Source organism: Trichoplusia ni, chromosome 17 (genome assembly GCF_003590095.1).
Source record: "Trichoplusia ni isolate ovarian cell line Hi5 chromosome 17, tn1, whole genome shotgun sequence".
NCBI classification, from domain to species: domain Eukaryota; kingdom Metazoa; phylum Arthropoda; class Insecta; order Lepidoptera; family Noctuidae; genus Trichoplusia; species Trichoplusia ni.
The window spans coordinates 8135631-8160311 of record NC_039494.1 but is presented as its reverse complement, the minus strand read 5'-3'; the positions used below and the strand labels follow the sequence as shown (position 1 = coordinate 8160311).

The 24681-nt window shown below is 35.7% G+C and overlaps 1 protein-coding gene and 1 non-coding gene across 2 annotated transcripts in view; one reads left to right on the top strand and one right to left on the bottom strand.

Moving 5' to 3' along the window:
* LOC113502617 (ankyrin repeat domain-containing protein 50) overlaps positions 1–24681 on the bottom strand; it is an 86226-nt gene that overhangs the window by 51116 nt on the left and 10429 nt on the right. The gene's annotated exons all lie outside the window — the stretch shown is intronic.
* Trnal-uag lies at positions 23521–23600 on the top strand. Its single transcript has one exon. It is a non-coding gene; the product is annotated as a tRNA-Leu (tRNA).

Below are 24681 nucleotides of genomic sequence, written 5' to 3'. Positions count from 1 at the left end.
TACTAAGCTCCTTTGGGTACGGACGCTTGAATATCAATAGCAATTGATAAATCTCGCAAAACTCCCTATTTCTCTGACATCGTGAATTCGACAGGCGATTTAAACGCAGGCGGAGCCACGATCAATAACCAGTAACGATAATACAAACAGTCGTACTTTCTACAAAGACGAAAATCTCTGCAGAAATAAACACAAAATCATTAAAGTAAATTAACCCTTTCACAAAAAAAACGATTAAAAATAACGACCCAATTGTAAAGAAAATAGGCCAGCTCTGACCACATTAAGCCTCTCTTTAAATCCCATAGAGGCAGTAATATGAAATTAAAAACACAATAGATCCTGACAATGGAGTAAGCAACAAAGCCATGGGCTTCAATTATGTAAAGGCGCGTTCAGATTGCGCTAGACCTATGACGTAATAAAAGGTTTTTTTTAATTAAAAACGACATTTTCTGTAAGGAATTTAATCCTAATGTTTTGGGGCTATCGCAAACATTCAAGATACCTCGGCTCAGAAAAAAGGATTTTCAGACCACATAAATACTGTCCTAAACGCGATTTAGTTATCCGTATAATTAGAAATGACGCAAGAAGTTCCGACTACGAAGGTGCAGCGTCCAAATTTCGTTGTCCAAATCATGGTGATCTTCTATTATTAACTAGCTGTTGTCGACGACTCTGCTCGTTACAAATTGAAAATGATTTCGCGGTAAAATTGAATGGGGATAAAAACTCAATTAAAGAATAATCGACTACACTGTTAGTTAGCCTAGCAGCATACCAAGTGTAATAGGCATACATACCAGTAATGTAATTTTATCATGTATCTTTTATATCTTCTCTGTATGTATTGCTGTTGGTGTACCTAATAAATAAATAAATAAATAAAAGTGTCGCAGGCAGAGTACTGAAAAGAAAAACATCGTGAGGAAACCTGGACTCCAAATTTTGGCATCCGAAATCGCCAATCCGCAATGAGCTAGCGTGGCGATCAATGCTCAAACCTTCCGTATACGGGAAGAGGCCTGTGCCCAGCAGTGGGACCCATATAGGCTGGTATTAAAATATTTGCAATCATTACTTTTTACAAAATTACATTTTTTTGGAAGAATATTCACACCTCTATTGTATTTTGTACCTGTAAAATTGTGTAAGTTTTGGTTGAATAAATAAATAAATATATTTAAGGGACAATTTCGCGAGACACCATCTAAACGCACCTTTAGGGTTCTCATTTCCATCCTAGATCCGGGTGAGTCACGGTTCAAGGTGATTCCATTATCGTTCACCGGCCTAGCCGTACTTAACGTGGCAACCCTGATGGTTCAATAAAGGTTACTGATTGGACGGCCCTGCGCGATTACGGTTCCGTACCCAAAAGTTAAAAATGGATGCCTATTTCTGGGATTACTCTGTCTGTCCATGTCATCAGGTTGTATCTCATGAATCGTGATGGCAAGTCAATTTTCACAGACGAGTTATTTTGGTGCTAAAAAACAAATAATCGAAATCAAAATTGAAGTAAAGCAACGTGCATAAATTTTGGTTTGATGGGTGATCATATGTATGGACCCCTACCTACACTAGTGGCACAGTACTAACATAACGCGAAAGTTTGTATTTATGAATGTTTGTTACTCGTTTACGCAAAAAACACTGAACAGGTTTAGACGAAACTTTGTAGACAGATCGTTTTTAACCTGGATTAACACATAGTATAGATTATATCCCGATTTCATGTTTCCGTGGGATCATTTTTGATCTGTAGTGGGCCAACAGCTAGTTTACAATATTTAATTGAATAAATTGACTACAGCCTATGAAAGGTCCCTTCAAATACAACACACTCATTAATAATATCGGTTTCTTCTATATTAGGCCTATTCTAAAACAGTGGCTGTTATTCCTATAACATTACATCATAACAACCTGCTAAAATAATACCCATCGCAATAGAAAATCAATTATAAGTCAGTACAAAGAAAAACAAACTCTATTTCACCAAGTTACTGATAAAAATCCCTTGTCACGTTGGGGTTATAAAAAGAGACAATGGTCGTTTGAAAAATAATACTATTCATATTTTGTTCAGAGACTTTGTCCGCGTGGATGTCGATAACGGAAAACATCATCCTCCTAGCCTAATCCCAACTACGTTGTGGTCGGCTGCCAGTCTAACCGGATGCAGCTAGTTACCAGTGTTTTACAAGGAGCGCCTGCCTGTCCGACCTCCTCAACCAAGTTACCTGGGCAAAACTATGGCAATGCTGAGTGGTAATCAAAGCAAAACAGCGGTTAAGGCATAAAAAGGCGTAGTTAGTTTTGAAATCGAAATTTGTCATTATTCCATTCATTAATCCAGATTATAGACTATCTGTGTCTAGTTTCGTCTAAATCCGTTCAGTAGTTTTTGAAAGAGGAGCAACCATACTAACTTTCGCGTTAATATTACTAGGAAGAAGGATCTTTCATCCTCAAATAAATCGATTACCTCAAAGCGAAATTTCCTCCCTACATCCGGAGCTCCATTCTGCACTTACACAAGCTAGGCCACATCGGTACACAGGACCTGAGAGAGTATCGACCACATAAATCACTATCATCAGGGCATAAGCAGGCCCTGACAGCTGTGACGGCGCCGCCTGATTTATAGAGCGGCGTCGACAGCTCAACGACGTTATTATCACATGTTATCAGGGATGCTCGGTTACGTAGAACATGATTATTACACCCGCATACTATTATAGTAGTGATTGTAAATGGGAAGTCAATTTGTTCCGCGTTGATAGCTAAACTACTTTACCATATTTGATGGAATTTGGGCCAAAAAAAGATAAAGGGAAAGTTTGGCGATTAATTACTTTGGCACTTTTTGAACGTCACAATTTTCTTTCATCGATTTTGGAAACGATAACATATAAGATATAAATAATTAAAACGTTGCCGTTGTCATAATCAGCTTGTTTGTAAGAAAAATAACAGATAAACAATTAACTATCGCACACGATTCTAATACTTTTTGCTTGGCAATCAGATCTTGAGGAAAATAATGAATAAAAGCTATTAAAACGAATTAACACATTGCCATCAATTTAGTAGTAAAAATAAATAGTACTTTTCGCAGTATAGTGACCGTTAAAGCATTCTTTCGTTTCCTGTTTTTTCACACTTTATATCAATTCTATTGTACATTATCTTTTTCTTTCAGCACCCACTGCTGTTCTATTTGCAGCTACTTCGCCTACCTGTCTGTTCATACTGGTGCAACTATTATTTTCACCAGTTTCACTCGTGCGTCAAAGGGAAGACAGCGCAGGGTGGCCCATTAGTGACGATGCCTGCCGTACCAGCGGAATTGTCAAAAACACAAGAAAACAATCTTCTAAACAAAACGAAGTTCCTCTCTATCTCAGGTGTAATAATAAATATAATATCCTACCAATACAAAACACGAAAGTATGGATTTTTGTTCCTCTTTGCCGCAAAAACAACTAAACGGATTTAGACGAACCTCATTACACATATAGTCGCCTGAAACCTTCCTATATGTACAGGTACAACGATGATCATCAGCCCTTCTGTTCACAATGTGATCAGGTATTCACGACCGTTTGGTTTTGCTAGTCATCATAGGGCTCACGAAATACAAGACAAGTAGTCTGACTCACTGTCGCCGGATACGATGGAGAGGACTACTTAATATCATTTTCGATATGTAGCGGGCGGGCCCGCGGGCAACAGCTAGAGAGTACACACGTTGCCCTATTTTATGTAAAGGGCCTTAATATTCAATGCCTGGCTGCCCTGGCTGGTCAGTTAACACCATAATATCTGTTCTTGCAACACTCTGTATATTAGAACAAGTGTAGCGTTGGAGTATGAATAAAGCGTAGAACGCAAAAACTACGTCTATCCAATCCATGATAACAACTAACTGTTGCCCGCGACTTCGTCCCCGTGGTTAGAAGATATAAGTTATGATTTCTGTCTACCGTGTTTTTTTCCATATTTTCCATTGAAGCTTCGCTCCAATTAGTCGCAGCGTGATGGTTTATAGCCTAAAATCTTCCTCGATGAATGATCTATTGAACACAAAAAGAATTTTGTGTTGGCTCGATTTGAACCAATAGTTCCTGCGATTAGCGCGTTCAAACCAACAAACTCTTCAGCTTTATACATTAGTATAGATAATATAATTTACAGAAGTTAATCAGCATTTCTATCTGGCGAGATGACCTCAACCACTCGGCTATCCATTTTGAATCGAAACATTGTTAGGCAAAAAACATACTTGTAAATTACTTTAATGTTATACTTTGCTAAACAAACATTAGGTACCTAACCTTAATTAAACAATTACAGCATACCTTTTAACTAACCATTTATGACAATATGAAGCAAGACGTCAATCAATTAAGTGCCGCCCACACAGGCACGGCGATGGCGCCTCGATACATTATGCCTGGGTCTAGACATTACTGTGATTAGAACCTAGGTTGAATACCTATTAAATAGCAATTATTTACACATGAACCGAGGTAAGACTTTATGTTAGAAGTACCTTTTTTACAACATTCCAGATGGAAATCATCAATTGATTTGTGATGATAAAATTAATCTATTTGTACTTTATCAATAGGCACACTATAGATAAAGAGGATCTGGAAGTGGTGTCATAATAGATGTGATGGCCCAAGGCGTACTTTTATCAAGCAATATAAATACATATAATCACAAACATTCAAGCCACATGCACGAAAACGCCTAAACTCAAAACATTTACGGATCACACAGTGTCATATGCGAGGATCAAACGACCTCTCGACACGTTGCTCTTATTGGGTTCGGCGTGGTGACTTCTACCACTATACTATTCGTGCATCTATATGTGTTGCACAGTGAGTTGTACATAACAGTATGAAAGTAAACCTAGTCACATTCATACTCAAAGTGCTCGCCCTAAAAACGTCCATAATTCCTGGAACAATGATAAATTCATTGCTCCCGACGGAAGCTGTTCGTCTTCTGAATGAGATGAAAGTAGTTTCCTTAATTTAGAATGTATGTTACACTCCTCTTTGTGGTAAAAGAAGATGTGGGTATGAACGGAGGGCCTTAGTTCAAAATCAAAAAGTAAAATGGATGGCTGTGTGGAAACACGGATTATCGATTTAAATAGGTTACACAATTAAAATTGTTATAGGATAAATTTTGATTTTAAAAGCAAAATTTACTAATATGACAATAATATATGCATTAATTAGTTTAATGGTTGAGAAAATAATGTAGAATTTCCTGTTAAATTAGGTAAGATTAAAAAAAAGAACTGTTAAGCATCAGTGTAGCAAGTGCGCCTGCATGCAATTGCTAAACTGATGCATTTTTATCCTTGGTTTGCCTGGACTTTTATTTGTAGCTTAAACTCGAGGCCAATAAAAAAAGTTCTCACGATGTAAATCTTTTCGATCAATACAATATCTTCATTTCCCTCAACGTGACATCCGATTCTTTTCACTTTTTATTCATTTCATTATTACAATTTTACAACACTTTTGTCCTCTAAAAAGGTGTAAATCATCCACGAAGGACCTTGACACACATTCCCAATTTTCCTCGGGAGCGACCTTCAAAATCCAAGACAAAATGGTGGACTCAATTCCCGGACACAAGTTGTACAAGCGGGGGGTATTTAAGACCCCTGGTCACGTCCCAACAACCGTGTTGCCACGTTCCGAAATCATACTAAAACTTGGGAAAAAAGGTTCCAATGAGAGTCGATCTCACAACAGTGAGGGTTCCGTTCTAATATAAAAACGCTGACGATAAATAAAATAGCAGCAATATACACCGTGATTTTTAGTCGTCTTACAAAAGCAGCCCAGTTCATGTATCCGACGTAAAATACCCCTAGGCACGATTATTATTTTTTTACGTACGTAATACGTAGTACGTATAATTAATTGTTTTAGCGGTAACATAAAATAATTTCTTAAAATTTTAACTGTCTATTGGAGATGACAGATAGATGGCCAAACAGCGGATCCGTAGTGTTGGGTTGCGAAAAAGGGTTGCGTATTAACCCACTAAGTACGGATCCCTAAAACCGGGAAAATATTAAGTTTTTGCCAAGAAAACAAAGTTGGGGACGTGATCCAGCATAAAAAATGTTATTTGGACGATGTTATTTAAATTGCGTAAGGTTTTCTATTAAAGCCTTTGTTATCTTAACGTCGTATACTGATAGATAGGTTTTCTTTCGTTTTGGGAAGGCATGATCCACCTTGTTCTGAGAAATGAGGTTTTCTGTTTTGAGTAAAACCTTCACCGAAGATTTTTTGGCGAGCACAGCGATTTGTAAAAAAAAGGGTTAATTAACATACAAAGGTGTTCATCTAAATGATCGAAGCATGTGTAAGTTTGTATGATCGGGGCAAATATTAAAAACGATAATGAAAGCGAAAGATTCTAAAGTTACACATATAGGCATATTTACTTCATCTAACTCCAAACTTGGCAAAGCGTTCGCTGAGACTAGATAACATATATGTTTCTAGACACATATACAACAAAAATACACGCAGCACAAATGAGTGATAATCATACGAACATTTGCCCTAGGCAGGAATCGAATCACTACATTAGAATGCTAATAAACGATTAAAGCCATAACATCTCATTGTATTTTAACATAGACTGTCACAATAATTAACGTCTCTAATACGTAACACTTCAAGCAAAATATAACCAACACAAAAGATCCCATACCCAAAAACAATATGAAATCAATACATCAAATCATCCATAAACAATACTTTGTTAGCTCCAAAAACTTGGAAACTTTCGTCCCAAAAGGCAAGAACAAGTGATACAAACAAATCAATACTGAACCCTCTTCTTAGGGGTCGTTACAGAAAATTGGCAGCGAAACGAACTTATCTTGGGCCCTGACATCATAATTATAGTTCTCTGGAGGGTCCTTGTATATTAATTGCTCAAATACAAAGCCCTCAAGCTCTCTGTGAAAGTATTGCTATCATTTTAAGTTCGAAAGTTCCAAAATAATAAAGACTTACATCATAATTGATGTTAACATTACAAACTTTGAAGCTTCGTTGAAAATTTATGAGGTAGATAAATGTGGAACTTACATTTATTAAGAGAAAAAGAACATCTATTGCGAAGTCGGAAAAATGTTCAGGTACGAGTCGGATGCACGACTCTGAGACATGTACAAATAGGCTAAATAAAGAACAAAAAATGCTTTGCACTCAAGTTTATAAGCGTATCAACGGATTCTTGTGAAGCGCAACAAAAATCACTGACAACTTCGTATCTAGTTATGACGGCTGAACAGACAGGAGGCGAGAATACAGACAGAAAGATAGACAGCGGATCCTTAGTAATAGGGTTCCGTTTTCACTTTTTGGATACAGGACACAGTAAGCTCCCCAAGGGACACCACACATCCTTACAAGAGATTTTTTTTATTTTATTTAGTCTGCTTTAGCTCCCACTGCTAGGCAAAGGCCTCCCCCTTACTCTTCTACACTTCTCTATTTTGTGCAAGTTCCGGCCACGTGCGCCCCGCGTATTTGACTACAGAATTTATTGTTACAAAAATTTTGGACATTTTTTTAAACACAATATTTAACTGCATTTGGTAAGGCTAGGAGTGGCGCTCAGAAAATGATAATTTCAGCAATAGATCAATAATTAACACTTCAATCTAATAGGTTACGTATGTAGCAGACTTTACAAGAGGCTGTCACAAACCCGCATTGCATCTGCAATGCAGCTCACGAACATCGACGGCTTTATCTCAAAGAAACTTATCTAAAAGTTCTTTGAGATAAAAAGATACATCATAAGCCAAGAAAATGAGAATGTCTTCGTAAAACAAATCTGAGTTTATCCTACTTATATTATTTAAGCGAAAGTTTTTAAAGATGTATGGATGTTTGTTACCGTGCATGCTCAAACGACTAGACCAATTAAAATGAAATTTCGTATGGATAGCTGACACTTCGGATAACAAATGGACTTTTATTTGGCCACGTCAGAATGACGGTTTAGTCATTGCAGCACTGATATCAAATGTTCAGACGCGGGAAAACGCTAGTAGTTTATTCACAAAAAAAAAAAAAAAACAAGTGAGACCGAATTCTGCTAATCCTTACCCAGTAAAATCTTTAAGAGCCTCAATAAAATAGGCAATGAATACTAAAATTGGTGCAGATCTGGCAGATCACCAAATTCGCTAAATTATACAGGATTCATATCATAAAATTGTATGTTGTTTATTATCTTCCGAAGCATAAAATCTACATGAGTCAGTATCCGGATGAATAGAAATTATTTATCTTCGTAAGCTGAACACACCGATTTTTTTATTTGAATACTGTATGCAAGGTATTTTCAAGCAAATTTAAGATGGCGTCTTTGTGAAAACATCGACAGAAGGACCTTTGATAGCATTTTAAATTCAAGCGATTTTTTAGTATCCGAAAGAGATAATCTAAATAAGGATCTTCACAGATAAGAATAAATACTACATATTCCACTACATATACCCAAGTACTTCTAGTTCTATTCCATAGATTAGTTTCATCGTTTACTAAAATACATGCATTTCCACCTCTATACCTATTAAAACCATCGCCAAATACAATCAACAGCTTTACACCCAGACACAAACAACTGAAATCACACTAATTACTTTAACAAGAACACAGAAACAAATCTTTAAACATTACTCTCAGAACAAACCTAAATCTGAATCTATCCTTCAAATATTCCAAGTCTGCTGTCATTATTCGGACAGCTCTAATATTTTAGTGACCGATTTCGGACGAAATAGGACACTGGGCTTTTAGTTGATGGCTTCCATCGCTATTGGTCCATATCGGAGATACGAAGACAAAACGAACACTGTCTTAGGAATGGTACTACTAAAAATGGACTCTTATGTGTAGCTTTTAATTAAAGCTTTTATAATGATAAGAAGGATCTAGAACTTTATATGGCTGTATTAACTTTATTAGCACTTAAGTCTACGAATTTTAGATTTATGTGTTCAAAATATGTAATTATAAATTTAAAATAACCTAATGAGTATGTTTCATTTTGGCAGCAAGACATATCGTAACTGTTACAATTTTCCTTTCCAACTAAACATAATTGAATATGTTTGTTATAAGTAAAAAACTATTCATTAATTCATTTGTCCATTCCGTTGACATTCGAATGTTAGACCAGTGCAAATAACCCATCAAATACGAGTTGGACTCGCAATATTGAGGGTTCCGTAAAAATAGCCTAAAAAGAACCAAATCGATTTTTCACTAAACATATTTATGGCCGCAACAATCGTAGCTTAGCCTCGACCTTCATTTTTAGCGGCGACAAAAAATGCGATGCCAAACACGCAGTCTTATGACAGACAACGGTGCCTCAGTAATGAGGTTCCATTCCCTTACGGAACCCTAACAACCCCGAATATCAAGAAAATATTTACAACAGCAAGAGCCTTTAGCTACTGTTATGTATTATGTACTCAAATTGAACGTCACTCAAGGATAAACTTGTTTGCTACTCTGTCGATAAATGTCACCTAAATAAACAAGAGTGGGGAAAAGGATGGTCATATATCAGCAACTTTATCTGCAGCGTCACTTAAGGGTAGTGAATTTATATAGTGTTGGACAACTGTTGGCATGAATCCAAGTTTCATAGAGGGTATTTGTCAGACCTCTATTATTGTAGCCTGGATTGAGAAGAACAAGAAAGGGTAAAATACCCTGTCTAAAGGCACGAATTGAGTGGAAACAAAAAAAATAAAAGACAATGGCGGTTTTTGATAAGAGAGGTATGCTCAAATTGACTTATCGAAATGACCGAATCATGGTCAAAAAAAAATTACAGTCAAAGACTAACACACACTGAAACAAAAAACAGTGGTGAGCGTTCTTGAAACTAATAATTGACAGCAAACGTCGACCATTTGCACTCTAATTACTTTGCAAGACGCTAAATAGATAGCTTTTATTTTGTAAAGAAAATCCAGTCTATAATACAGGCCTTGATGTTTGTTGCGCTAGGGGACACGTTTTGGCTTTGACTTTCCTCACAACATTACGATATGAAGTTCAATGTTTACCAAAAAATATTCTCAAACGGACCAAACATTTTGGAATGGGAATGTTGATAAAAGTTTAGTATTTAACCAAAGCATTCAATTTAGTCAAACATCTTTAATAAAGCTGGTGGACCAACTAAAACATTTTTTATAATAACATACTTTAAGAAATTCTAATTTAAATTAAACCTATTTAAGGAACCTGTCTGAAAAGAAAAATAATACTATCAAAATAGTTATTATAATGTGGTGTCTTCCAAGTGCGAGGCCTTTGCCCCGTTGTCAGACAGGAACAAGCTATTATTACGAATCAATCTACAATATTTGATCCGCAGTGACCTAGCGATTCCTCGAATGAGCTAAATTTAGATACACAGGCGTTGATAAATAATACTGATGTAATGTGAGTCATAGCTTTATTGTCAATAAAGACATCGGTAACAAAAAATATTGGAACAAAATTGTCGAAGCTTTGCAGCTTTCGGTAATGATAAATACGTTCCGAAAACTCAATACTTTTGTTGCATTCTACATGTATTCTTAGGGGGGTAAAACTTATAATAAGATCATAATATGGACCGTGTCGGGCACAGCAAATAAATAAGTTTAGGAGAGAGGAAGCTTATTATTGATCATTTCATCCTTTACCTTACTGCTGCTTTTAGCGATAAGATCGCCCATTTTGACACCATGTAACTATTCATTTGTATAAAATCCTGTACTTGTGTGGTGTGCAATAAAGAATATTCTATCTACCTTAATACTTTATCGATAGCTTACGTGGACTAGTCATGTAGACAAATTACTTTTCCCTGAGCGCTAACGCTGACGAATACCTCAAATGAAGTGACAAGTCAAAGTCACGTCACTTTGAAAAAGTAATTTAATTCCCAAACATTTTAAGTTTCCTTTTCTTATGCCATGTTGCTATCTCTAGAACCTCACATGACTATAAGCTGCTGTGCTACTAAATAAAACACTAATTTTGAGCTTCATACGTTAACAAACCTCCATCAACTTTCCTATGTCTTGTTTCCATTCTTTATAGTTAAAACCACAACAACGAGAAACTCCAGCGACCCAGTTCCTATTGTCACATGTATCGGAAGTATCGATTCTCGAAGTTAGGCACAGATATAGGACGAGACACGAGGCTTTTAGCGGATGCTCTGTTTCTATAAATCGGGACAGTTCCATACGTAGAATATAGAAGACAAAGGAAGTGGCACTCAGTCAACACCGCTCCGATATTCAAATTCAAAAGTTTTCATTTTAAATAGTTCGTTTTCCAGGCACTTTTAAAACGTTACAATAATAACTCTAGTTACAAGGATCCAAAGTGTCATTCTTATGGAGGAGAACCGGCAAGGAACTCCGTACAACTATTAAAATATTAATATCAACCATTGCATCTGACACTTTGGTCAGAGTAAAACTGAGTCCCAAGAATACAAAAACTTGTTGCGATAGCGTTCATGTGAAACGACATTGAGATGAATGAACCAACGATTAATATTTTACGTTTACGATAGACGATCACGAGCTACGAGAATCAAACAGTGCTTCAGTTTGGTGACACTGGTTTCAGTTCAGTTTAGGGGCACTTCCCCTACTTGACTATATTCCATGGTCCTATCGCTGAGTTTCAGGTCCAATGAAGATGGGAAGCCTTTCGATCGACTATTGTATGTTTTCGAGAGCAACATGGAGATTCTTGCAAGCCTTTTGTTGAAAACAGATGTGCTTGTTAAAGATATTCTTGTATGACGTATAGCCAGTCACCTATAAACCTTGATAAAGTTTGAAAGACAAATTAGTTCGATATAGTATCGAAGTGATTGAATGTTTGGGAAAGATATTTCTCGAATATAAGTTTGATGGCTAAAGAGATTTTTTGATATTGTTATACAGATGTTTAAAGATTACGACTAATTAAGTAAGTCTTAGGTAAGAAAACTTAACAATTAATGGAAATAAATCACTGTTTTGGATACAAATAATAATAATTAAAAAGTTTCGTGTTAGACGGTCAAGGGTCTCATAGCCATTCACTTGTCAAAAAATATCATTATACGCTGTCTAGGCATTTATTCACAAAAGTATGATGCAAATACAAAATACATTTTATTCTGACTTAGTAGCTAGTAGCTTGTAGCCAGGAAGTTATGCCACGCGGTTTGCTTCGGGGAACACGTTAGACCACAGTTCCTGAGTTTTATCTCTCGTCGGTTAGGGTGAAGTGCTATCGAACTACGGAAGCGAGTACTCGTAAGCTTACTTCCATATTATAGCATGTCAGCAATTCAAGTTAATCAAATTGAAGGGATATATGGTTTTGATGAAATCATGGTCATGGGGTACCACTATATGTTCAAAGAAGTCTCAATGCCGCAATTCTACAATGTACAATCAAAAGTATATTCTAATATAATCTGGGTTAACGTTAATGCATGCTGTTTTTCTCTGTCGCTTGCAAGTTATCATCATTAAATAAGATGCTACAGTAAAAAGAAAATGTATCGTTGGCAAAGAGGTACGCAAGTGTCCTATCTAGGAACATTTTATAATCCACTCGACTATCTAAATACACATCGTTGTAGACAAATCCAAGTTACTTTGCCTCTTGTACAAAGGGCTTTAGACATTCATGAATGAGCCCGATACCACAAATAATAGTTGAGTATTGAGTAATAACGTTATTTTGAGCCGCTTTACTGCATCGGCGAACAGTTCAGCTGAATGTAATTGGTGCCAAGTATTGGGCCAAATGCTCTATATATTACAACATTCTGATACAGATTTCCTAACTATGTTACGTATGATTTTGAACTAAGATTTATCGTCAGTAAGAAGGTAGATTAGAGGAACTCGTGGCTCTTCGTTAAATACTGGTACTTAGCTGACTCAATCAGAGCTGATTTGTCATGTAAGCAATACAAAATATTGAAAATTGAGATAACAAAAGAATCAATGGAAACTGAAACTGCACGAGCAACGAAACCGGGCAACAATATTGAAAACCAAGGCAAGGATAAATGGCCGCTAATTAAATGAAACCAATGCCATTCCAAAAATATCACTTGTACTTGGTGATTGTCCATAATTAGACTCCAGTTTGGTTCATTCTGCGTTGGGTGGTTGTGGTAGGCTTCCCAACTCAAGCAGCGACTGCCTATCTGACCTCCTCAACCCTGTTACCTGGGCAACACAATACCCCTTAGTTAGACTGGTTTATCAGACTTTCGAGCTTCTGACTGCCTCTGTAGCGACTGTTAAAGATGTATGAATAATAGCCGAGAGCCACAATTTAACGTGCTTTCCGAAACACAGAGGAACTCGTTATTACAAAGATGGTCACCCATCTACGGACGAACCACATAAAGGGTCGCTTAACCAGTAATCGATTCACTTACGCAGTTATAGCTTAGCCACGAGCTCCTCATAAATATCATCTTAAATATTACTTGTATATTTGAAAGTTCAGACTACCGCATAGAATAGTTATTAATATTCCTTAGACGAAACGATGAAAATCTACTTCATTATACGTAATATCGATTCAAAACGTGATATGCTGATTAAAATTAACCATTAGTAATTCGCGACTAAGTATTTGTTGTTTGTTAGGGTGTCTACACATGGATAAAATTATGAAAAATACTTTAAATATGGGACAAAGGAATTTAATCCTTGGGTCGTGGGACATTTGAAGACACTAAGATTCAGATCAGGCATTTAAATTAGTAGTAAATATACATAAAATCATATTTACAACATTTTCGCAGAAGGTCTATCTTTATCTTTTTCAATGACCAATACTGGTGTCAATATACGAAAAATATTATATGATTAGATAGTACCTTATCATTTAAGATTTGATAATATTACTAAGGCAACGACCGTGATTTGAGATAAAAATCGAAAATAACTGAATGGCATTCATTCTACACAGTTGGAAAATATAAAGACAGATCTAAACGTTTACTGATTTTACAAAATGATTTATTTATAAGAAAGCAAAAGAGATCACAGACACAATCTTTTGCAAAATAAGTTTATCTTTAATCTGGATAGATCGAAAAGGCTTTTCGACAGATACCCCACTACTATTTAAACACAGTTTTATTTTGCAGCGTTTATTAATGTATTCATGTACTAGCTGTTGCCCGCGACTTCGTCCGCGTGGTTAGAAGATATAAGTTATAATTTATACCTGCCTTCTATCTATCTTGTAGGATTCAGTCAGCGTTTGCAATGTAAGCGCAAAAAATGTGTTTTTTTACGACCTCAAATTAGAAACCTCAAAAATTGTAGCATATGTGTTATTCTGATGTATAAGCTATATTGTGGTAAAGTTTCATTCAATTCAGTAGTTTTTACGTGAAAGAGTAACAAACATCCATACATCCATACTTACAAACTTTATAATAGTAGTAGGAAGTAATTAGTTTGTATAATCTAGTAGAACATGTGTCAGCGTGATAGTAAGCAATAGAGCTTCTTTTGGCGTTCTTTATTCAAAGCTTGATAACTTAAAAAGCGGCGAAAGGCGGGCGAAACGGGGTGCTGTCTATACCAAAAATGATCCTTTAACGTTCGAAAAGTACAACGTTGTAGCCTAGATCAAATAAATAGATTTTGATTATTCCCAATACCTAAACTGATAATAATTTGTAGTATATGATGAATAAAGTATATATTTAAAACTATCAAGTGTGCAGCAAGCCTAAAACAACATCATTAGTATTTCAAGTGGAGTGTGATCAGGGTCTTTCCTGCATCACCACCTTATATGTACTTCCTGACTGAATAGGCGCGAGTGTTAATGCAATTTTAGTTCAAAAACATTGTTGGACTATGACTAAGCTAGGGTTTGAAAATTTATGACCTTATTCTGATGTGGTATCTGCTGATACATCCCTTGAGTGATGTAGAATAAGGAAAGTAATTATATAGGGGGTCACATAGTGTATGTTGATGACAAAAGACAACTAATTTGTCCAATAGTTGCAAATTAAAATTGCTAATTCGGTAAGTTATTACATTATTATAGACTGCTCGTATAGTCGAGTGATTGACACGCCAAACCCATTGTACGCGACGCGGCTTTGATCCCCGTGTAGAATAGAATAGAATAGAATATTCTTTATTGTACACCATGGAATTGCAGCAGTGATTCATAATTCATACAGTGTTATGAACAAGTATTTTCGTGATCTTGTCTGAACGCTTGTTCCGATTCTGGGTGTCTTTGTGCATGTGACTTGACTGTTTCTGTCCCCACGCGGCATAAGGATTAAATTATATAATGCGGAAACTGTTTAAAAAAGAACTTCATGAGATCAGAAAAATACTGTCACATTGTAAATAGGTCGTCATTCGATTTGTATTACTAACTGTACAGAGTACAGTCATACCCTACACATCGCTTCACATCGTGAACATGCATCCTCATTCACATCTATGTTAGCAGACATGAGGTTCATATTACCCCGTTTCTAAAAACTCGAATATACAGGATATAAAACCCGGATAAAACATTCAACAAGCAACAAAGTTTTCAATTGAAAACTGTTGCGTTATACCCGGGTATTGAAACCCGGTGGTAAAGTTATGAAGCCGGTTTTTCATACAGTTTGCATACGTTCTCTTATCGGTACGGTAAACTGATATGCAATGTATTTTTTATTAACTCAGTAAAAATATTTCGATGGATTCGTATGGATTTAATATTGTCGGGTTCGGAATTTTTTGAGTATTTTTTATTTTTTGCTTTTTACCCAGCATTCGTTAGTAGTTCCGTAACTAATTTTTTTATTTACGATACCTTTCTATGGAGGCTCTACAAAATATTTGAAACAAGGATATATGAAATAAGGATATATGAAATCTGTACTATTCAATATGACCAAAATAAAATGGTACTGTAAAAGGGTTTATTGAAACTCTTTCTGACATAGATGGTCACCTATTCACGGAACTACCGTGTCAAGCTTAGCTTAACACTAATTGAGCTAAGCTTGTAGTGATCGATCAACTTATGCAGATGTAGCTTAGCCACGACTCATCTCAAATTAAATCTATCTAATGGAATACGGAGAGTATTTGGATATTTCTAGCTTCATCGTCCACACATACAAAAATCATATCTTTATCCAAAACATTTCCTTGAATTATATTATATGTTGTTTACTTACAACATATTTCCTACCAAGAAACCCAGCTTGGAATTCTTTACATTACAGAGCGATGTCTAAGAAAAACGATCGTTAAGACAACGGTATAGCAATGAGTCGCTAACTAGGTGTCAGTTACAAATATGCACACAGGTAATTGTCTTAAAGGAATGTGAGAAATAATGCCTAGATATTATGCGTCAATTTGGTTTACTTTTACCGTTGCATCCTTGACGAATTTTATAAGTAAAATGACAAGTTCTGTAGAAATTGCACTTTGTTATCTGCCTATAGATATGTAATGTGTCAAATCAACCATCACTTAAAATATTGTAATTTTCATCGACAAAGCAATGATTGCTGTCCAAATCTGATTTACAAATAGTCCTTCCGTTCTCTTTTTATTTAGCTGATGTACAACCTGGAGTTAGAAATTAAAGCGTCAGATGCGTAAAATGTTTTCCTTCACAGGTTTTAAGCAACTGATAATTTACTTTGTAATATCTAAAGGACATAATCGCGCTAAGAAACAGTTAATTTTAATAATAAATTGATTAATAAACAATAACACAGAAAACACTCAGACACAGATCAATGATCCAGATCATCGCCAAAACCTTAAGTGGGAATCGAACCCACGACCTCTAGTATAGCAGTCAGTCACTTACCACTAGACCAAACATCCAGCAAATTAAATTATAAACACCTTTCGTCGACTAGGGATTCTGTACTATTGAAAACTGAAATCCCTCCAAAACCTTTAATATGACATGAGACCTTTCATATTCAGAGTTTACGTCAAATCAAGGTCGAGACCTTCTCAATGTCAAAAGGGATCCTGACCTTCGTCTATCTTTTATTTAAATATCAAATACCCTGATACTGGGAATCGTCCAAATTAAATATGAGTTGTAAAAGGATGGTGATATATGAAACCTTATATGATAATATATTAAAGCTTATAACTAATGTGTATAGAGTTAATTAAAACCTTAGCCGGGCTTGGAAAATAGTCTAACTCGGCTAGACTCGTCTCTCGGGGGAGGTAGCGAGTAGTGTCAGACTCTTACTGACTAAACCTGAACCGCCGTGCTACGTCATCAGCGTTTTTGTGTCGGTGTATGGCAATGTGTTGCAATTCTACAAACACTAATCCAGGAATACTCAACCTACTGCACACCGGTCTTTTGCCATTAGCCCACATCAATCATTTTAAATTTGCCTCGTATTGTGTATTTTTTAAGACGATTATAATTTTGTACTTGCAGCCCTGAAGGCCTAAGTTCAAAGTACTTATGAAGCCTCTAAAAAGAATGAATAAGGCTGCTGTTACCGTAATTAGCACGGAATTATGTTCACCAGCTGACCCACATCCAACCGTGACACTCACAAATAATGAGACTTTCTATTGAAGAAAAAATCCAAAATCGTTTTAGTTGCTCCTAACATTAATTCCTCCCTGACGTGACTACCTCAGAAACTTTACCTCTTTATAATATCAGTGTATGATGATACCTTGTCATATTACACAAATACGGAAGTCTAATATGAAAATGTGATGCGTTGTCTGTCAAACACACCTTGTTCGAGAAGGCATTATAAGGAAAATGAATGTATGAAAATATTACGGGGAAGTATGAAAAAAATTACAAAAGGAATATGCAAATATATTGCTTTAGAGATTTATCAGGTATTCATTATATTCAAGTAACTTTACAATATAATAAAAATTTCAATGCTCCCTAAGATATAACTTGAAGAGACTTCAAGTCGCTAAGTCGCTGGTAAAAACCACTTAGGTTCACAATCGTTTGACCATACGTTTTGAACACCCACTTAATTATAAGTAGGATAGTGATGAACTTAACTCTTATAGAGATCTGACACGTGCCAAATCTTGACCTTTCACCTCTAGACATATAGCCGAGACGAGGGTGCTGCAAGACCTTTGTGTCGATGGCTGATGACGTCAAAAGGTTATCAACGTTTATCTATCGTTAGATTAGAGACAGATAACTTGGTATAATCTTTTGAGAAAGTATTGATGGTAGGAAATGGATTTTGGATTTATTAAGTCATTGACTCGAGCTTTGCTTATTACTGCTGGATGTGAGGACGGACCTCCTATAGTGTTGAAGAATATACGTTGAATAATACTATCATACTACTCATTATGATTAAAAATAAAAAAAATGATGAATATTTGAACTTTGTGCCTAACGGAATGATAAAACTGATGAATATGATGAGTGAGGATCAAAAGTTAAAAAAAAAAACCATCGGTTAATTAGTAAAAGTTCAAATATTAGACACGTATTTTTTACCTTCATCTAAGTAACGTAAATTGACAAAGATAACCTGATTTCAAATTTCGAAGAAGTGGCTTATGACGTAACGATATCGCAAAATTTACAGAGAAGTGACGTCACGCGTTAGCTGCATTCACTATAATTGAAACAATTTATATTTACGGGACAAAAGATCAAATAAATATCCATTATTAATTATCAAACTAAACGAAGGATATAGAAAAATCCGTGCTAGATTCAGATTTATTTATTACGGATCATAGGTACAAAATACAAAGGTCAAGAATAGAGTTAAAAAGCTATTTATATTACAGAAGAGATTCTGCACCGAACCTCTCTAACGTCAATGACATATACACAGGACAAGTCTACGCTGAGTCTAGACATAAAATCAGATGAAAATAACGAGACACCAGGGTAAAGACCTATCAAGGTTATATCTAACGTTTAATAACTAGAGGCAATGTCGTCCCCTTCAGACCGAGTCCAGACTGAGTCTAGACCGAGTTCGATTACATTGCGGCTGAATCGGATTCTCGGATTTTTTTTTTAATTTTTTTTTTTTTCAATGGAACGGTGATGGTTTCTCTACTCAGTTTTCGTCTCCCTCTAGCTAGGGCTGCGTTTTTATTTAAACACTATATCTTTGATTTCGGAAACCATCTCAAGGATTTAAAGGCATGAAGTTTCACAAAACATTTGACTTATATTATTATTTGGTGAATTTTGAGCCCCATGCCCGTCCTTAATTTCACGCTCAGGTGAAAATTGGGAGACTAGTTCAAAATCAAGATCTACAAATGAAAAAAAAACATTCGAAATGAAAGGTCACATAGCTGGTTTTTCACACTGCATCAAAACGGTATGTTTATCTTAAAATTATCTCAGGAAACAATTGTAAATCAGAATTATCAATTATCGAGAATGCCAAAAACCGTTCTACATTCTACGTAAAATGAAACTGACTAAACATAATCCACTGTTCATACCCAATTAATATTCACAATAATCCTAGCTCAAAATTATTCCGCTCCGAGACAAATCCTTAACAGATGTTTAAACATTGTCATAATGTGGATTACGAAACAAACAGCTGTCATAATTATCAATATGGCGTCGCAATTGATACTTAGCCGAATTTACACGAGTATACACGAATGTACATGAAGTTTATACAACGTTATTAAATGATGTAACGGTTTACTCACGCGTATAGATCGGGAGTGCCCGACTAGTTTCGGACCCAACCGGAGTCCTTAATCATGAGCTGACGCGGCATCTGCTGTCATTACAATGTGAAGAGATCAGAGCTCTTAAGTCTGGTGAAGAAGTGAACGTGGTCAGATATTTCTGTGTTATATTTGAATGGTCCACATTCAAAGGATTTATAAAACTCCTTTGCATGTCTGTCTATCATGAAAAAGTTACCCATGAACCTGATAATCTAGATAGATAAAATGTTCACGCTTTACGCTATATATGAAGCAAACTTATTTTGCATCTTAGTAAGTTTATTCAAGTATCCATCATCATAGTTTCGTTTGTCAAGAAATCATAAGAGAGTCGTTTAATAGAATCGCATTTACAATAAATAAATAAAATACTAGCAGCTTACTAATTCATAGCAATATTTAAAAGAAACCCAAAAAAAATACCTTGTCTGATTGCCGTCCAAAATAGAAAAAAATATATATCTAAAAATAGAACCTATTAGTTAAACAAATACCATGAAAAACGGCTGAAATATTCCAAGTCGCACACAACCTTGAACTTAACAAAAACGGCTATTACAATAAAAACTGAACCTGCAACCCTAGACGATTGCGTAATGTATTGATTGGCAGACGGGGGGTTGAAATGGCGGGGTCGAAACGTGGGGTTGAAACAAGGGGTGTTTTAGGGTTGACTGTTGACGTAGTTTGTACAGCGCGGTCGCATAGTGCCCGTAAAATGAATTTAGGAAAGAAAATTCGGTTAGTTATCTTCAACAAATATACTTACTTCAACACATTTATAACGGTAAAAAAAAACACAAATACTACATTTTAGTCTTAAATTTTAAATAGCTGACGAATTTAGTATCCATCTATGCGTGCCTTTATGGGTATTGAACCTCCAAGAGATTGTACAGCAGTATCCAAGCACTCTGGTAGATTAGGGATGACTCAATGTCCTTTACCACTTTGGGAAAGGCGGAGAGGCATTGCCGACTCTTAACGTGTGATTTGACATTTTTTAATGCTAGAAGCCACAATAAGCATAGCTAACTACAGGGCTACAGAACAGTGATTTCATCATTATGTCGGGAAGGTATCAAAAATATTCAAGTCACATGGATAAGATACCCAGCCTCAGAAAACAAGTATGCGGAGAACTCCAGATGCTTTGTACTACGCGGGGATGGAAACCACGGCACATTGCGAACAGTGGGTTTGGCGTTGTGATCTATACCACTCAGCTATCCGTGCACTGTGCAGTCGAATTATAATTATAAACCTGACAACCCTAGGTTTTGCAGACGGATCGCGCTATGAATGAAGCCGTACGCTCATACAACCCCCTGTGGGGTGACCATGGGGTGATATGGGGTAGATCTAGGGTCGCTAGACGCGTCACTGCGTATCGTTCGATTACATCAATACATTTTCATTTTTAGTTGTACTCTTTTCCAAGATTTAAGGAAGGTATGATATTGAAATTTTATGGTCAAACTTTACCAATTTCGGACGGGCTTTGGGAGCAGAAGCGAGACCTTTAAGAGCTGGTTTTATGAAATCAACATTTCTTATAGTAGGCCGTTTTTAAGGCACCTTTAAAATGTTACAGTAAAGAAGCCACTTAAGTGGGTTAGTATTAGTATTTGCCATTTATGTAAACTCATCTACCAACTTCTATGAAATTAATATAAAAATATTATTATTGAAGTCGCCGGGACTGTCTGGGTTAGTTTATGACTAAGAGTTTCGTAGCTCAAACATTTAAAACCAAATTTACTACATTTACAATTCACATATGTATTTTGAAACTTTCGGATTCCAGTGTCGTAAATCCGGCTCATACTTAAATGGCTTTTATTTATTAAGAAGATTGTTAATTGGTACCTCAGGCGTGGAGAAGTGATGATCTGCGCAAGATGACTGGCACGAGCTGGATGCGAGGAGAAGATAGATATCGATGGCTTGCAATTGGAGAGGCCTATGTCCAGCAGTCGACGAATATGGGCTGATGGTAATGATCATCTTTCAAATAATTTTATCCTAATCTGGTTCTCAGCCCATTTTAATCACAACAATAACTTATCATAATCACTCCAATCTATATTGTTGACACATCTAGTTTATAACAACCACATCCAGCTATCTACATCTATGTAGCCCACAACCGACCCCTCTTCAATATGAATTATGGCGTAAATATTAAATATTTCCGCGTCGTTTGCAATTAAGGGGACGAACGTCCAAATTACGATTCAATTATATTTTGCGTCATTTTAACATATCCTGTTTAATATATTTTGTATTTTATATTTAAAGGACTTTAAAACTGAGGTTGTCCATTCGTCTGTATTTCCTTATTTTTCATTATATGTCTATTTGTTGTTTTAGAACTTTAGACTAGATGAACAACTTTGTTGATTCTTTTTTAATTTACTTGACATAGTTGTAATTTTGTCCGAATAAATATGCTCAAGTTTGGCTCAGAATTTTTTAATTGAAGTCGCCAGAATTTTGCACTTTTTTTGTATGTTTATGTACCCATTTAGCTACTTTGCTGTAGTTGTGTTATTTCTAGTTAAAATAATTAACAAAATCGGTACATTTAGTCCAAAGTTCTGAGATAACAAACATGAAAAAAAGCCGTCGAATTGAGAACCTCCTTTTGGAAGTCGGTTTTAAATAAAAAAAAAAACTTTATTAGAAAAGATCTAAAATACTATTCATAAAAATAATCGTTTCACGATACAATGACACAGTTATTTTAATTATAATTACGAGTCAATAGTTCAAATTGATACGTCACTGAAATATTTGGCGATCAATCAAGAATGAACGAGCACAGCAGTTCAATGGCCATACAGTACTCATTACATACAATTATGTATTACGTAATGTGTGTATGGAACTGGGAAAGTCAAGGTCATACAAATATTAGGTTATTTTTTATCTAGTCTATGTATCACGGCTGTGCAAAGGCGTCAACCAAGTCCTTCCAGAATACTCTAACCAGAGCCACTTCGAAACAGCCCTCGCTATTTAATCAAATTTTATCAGAATCGGTACAGCCATTTTTGTTGTTGTACATCGCATTATCATCGGGTTGGAAGGTACCCTGAAAATTTCAGCCTGGTAGCTTATCGGGAAGTGCCTCAAAATTGAGTTGCAAAAATCCAACCCGAACGACAAACAAACAAGAAAGTGAGTGTATAAAAACGTGCGAAAAACGATTTTTTTTTATTACACTAAAACTAATTTATTTGAGTTGAAGAAAAAACAGACGGGAAGATTTTTTGACCAAAAAGTCCAGTAGTCAACGTCAAAATCAGCGTCATCACAAGTTTTTTTTTAATATTTAGTAGGTATTTAAAGTTAAAAAAATTTGATTATTCTCTAAGTTTTTTATAGTTTATTTATTAAAGAACATTAATAAATCTAATTACACATTAAAATTCACTGTAAAAAAAATATAACCTTGAACAATTACTCATTGAAATTGTTCTTTGAATATACGTGACACAATACACACACAATGTATTGTATAAAAAAAAATGATTAAATATTGATTAACCGATAAATATCAAGTTTTCATACTTGATAGACAATTTCAGAATCGCAACTCGCGTTATGGGAATTTCAGCAAATTTTCATATATGGACCGTTATTTCGCCATACTAAACATAGGCAGCGTGGCCGAGCGGTCTAAGGCGCTGGTTTTAGGCACCAGTCCGAAAGGGCGTGGGTTCGAATCCCACCGCTGTCAGAAACTTTTTGAGGTTTTCCATTGTTTTTGGTAAAAGTTGTCAATAATTAAAATAATTACTTCAGATATTTAATTAGTGGAGGAACGTTACAGTATTATTAATCAATTGAATTGATAGATTTTACATGTAGCTAATTATCGTTTTTGATTAGAGATTACTATTAAAATTTTATAATTGTCAATAAATTAATTATCCAATATGATATCTTACTGCAGACTTGAGTAAACCAGTAACATGAGTATGGCGCTGTAACTCATTGTTGGGCACAAATTTTCGACCGTAATAACTTACAACGTTTATTAATCAGGATCCTATCACAGTTCCTGCGATAGGGCTTGGTGGTAAACGGAGAGACAGAATCGGTATTAGGGTTAAGTTTTTACGCTCACACAGTTTTTACACGATCGGTACCTATCATTTAAATCTGTTTCTGACTCCATTGAATGAACCCAATCAATCTAACTGCAGAATGCTTACGTAAGTAAGGTTTAAAGACGTCATCATATTCGATAAAATATGACATTAATATAAAGTGACTGTTAACCCGGCTCAAGAATCTTAAGGCGGGTCCACACGATATAGACTTTAAGTTTGAGTTTGTACAAATATCTTTGAAAACTTCTTAACTGCTAAGTCTTGGTAAAAAAAATTATGACAAATGTTTTTGCAGACTAGACTTTTTAATTACACCGACCTTAAAACGAATCCCACATTAAGGAATTTAATCCTTGCTTCGCGAGGAGTTTTACAAACATTCAAGTCACATGCACACAGACACCTTGACTCAGTTCAAGCTTAATTGTACTACATTCTGTCAAACACATTTCCTTCTTTTTTCTTTCTATACATTGCCCAGCACTTACCAAATTCGGTTATTTCGCGACGTTGCACGGCGTTTCAGGTTTAGTCAGTAAGAGTTTGACACATAGCACTCGCGTAAAAACAGGGGTATATTCGGGTCTAAAATATTCCGTAAGTTCCGTGTAAGTAATACGTGTATAACCAAGGGTTGGCACACAAAGGTCGTGGGTTCAAATCGAACCCTCGTAAAACGAGAAGGGTTAGGTTGGCGAAAGGGAC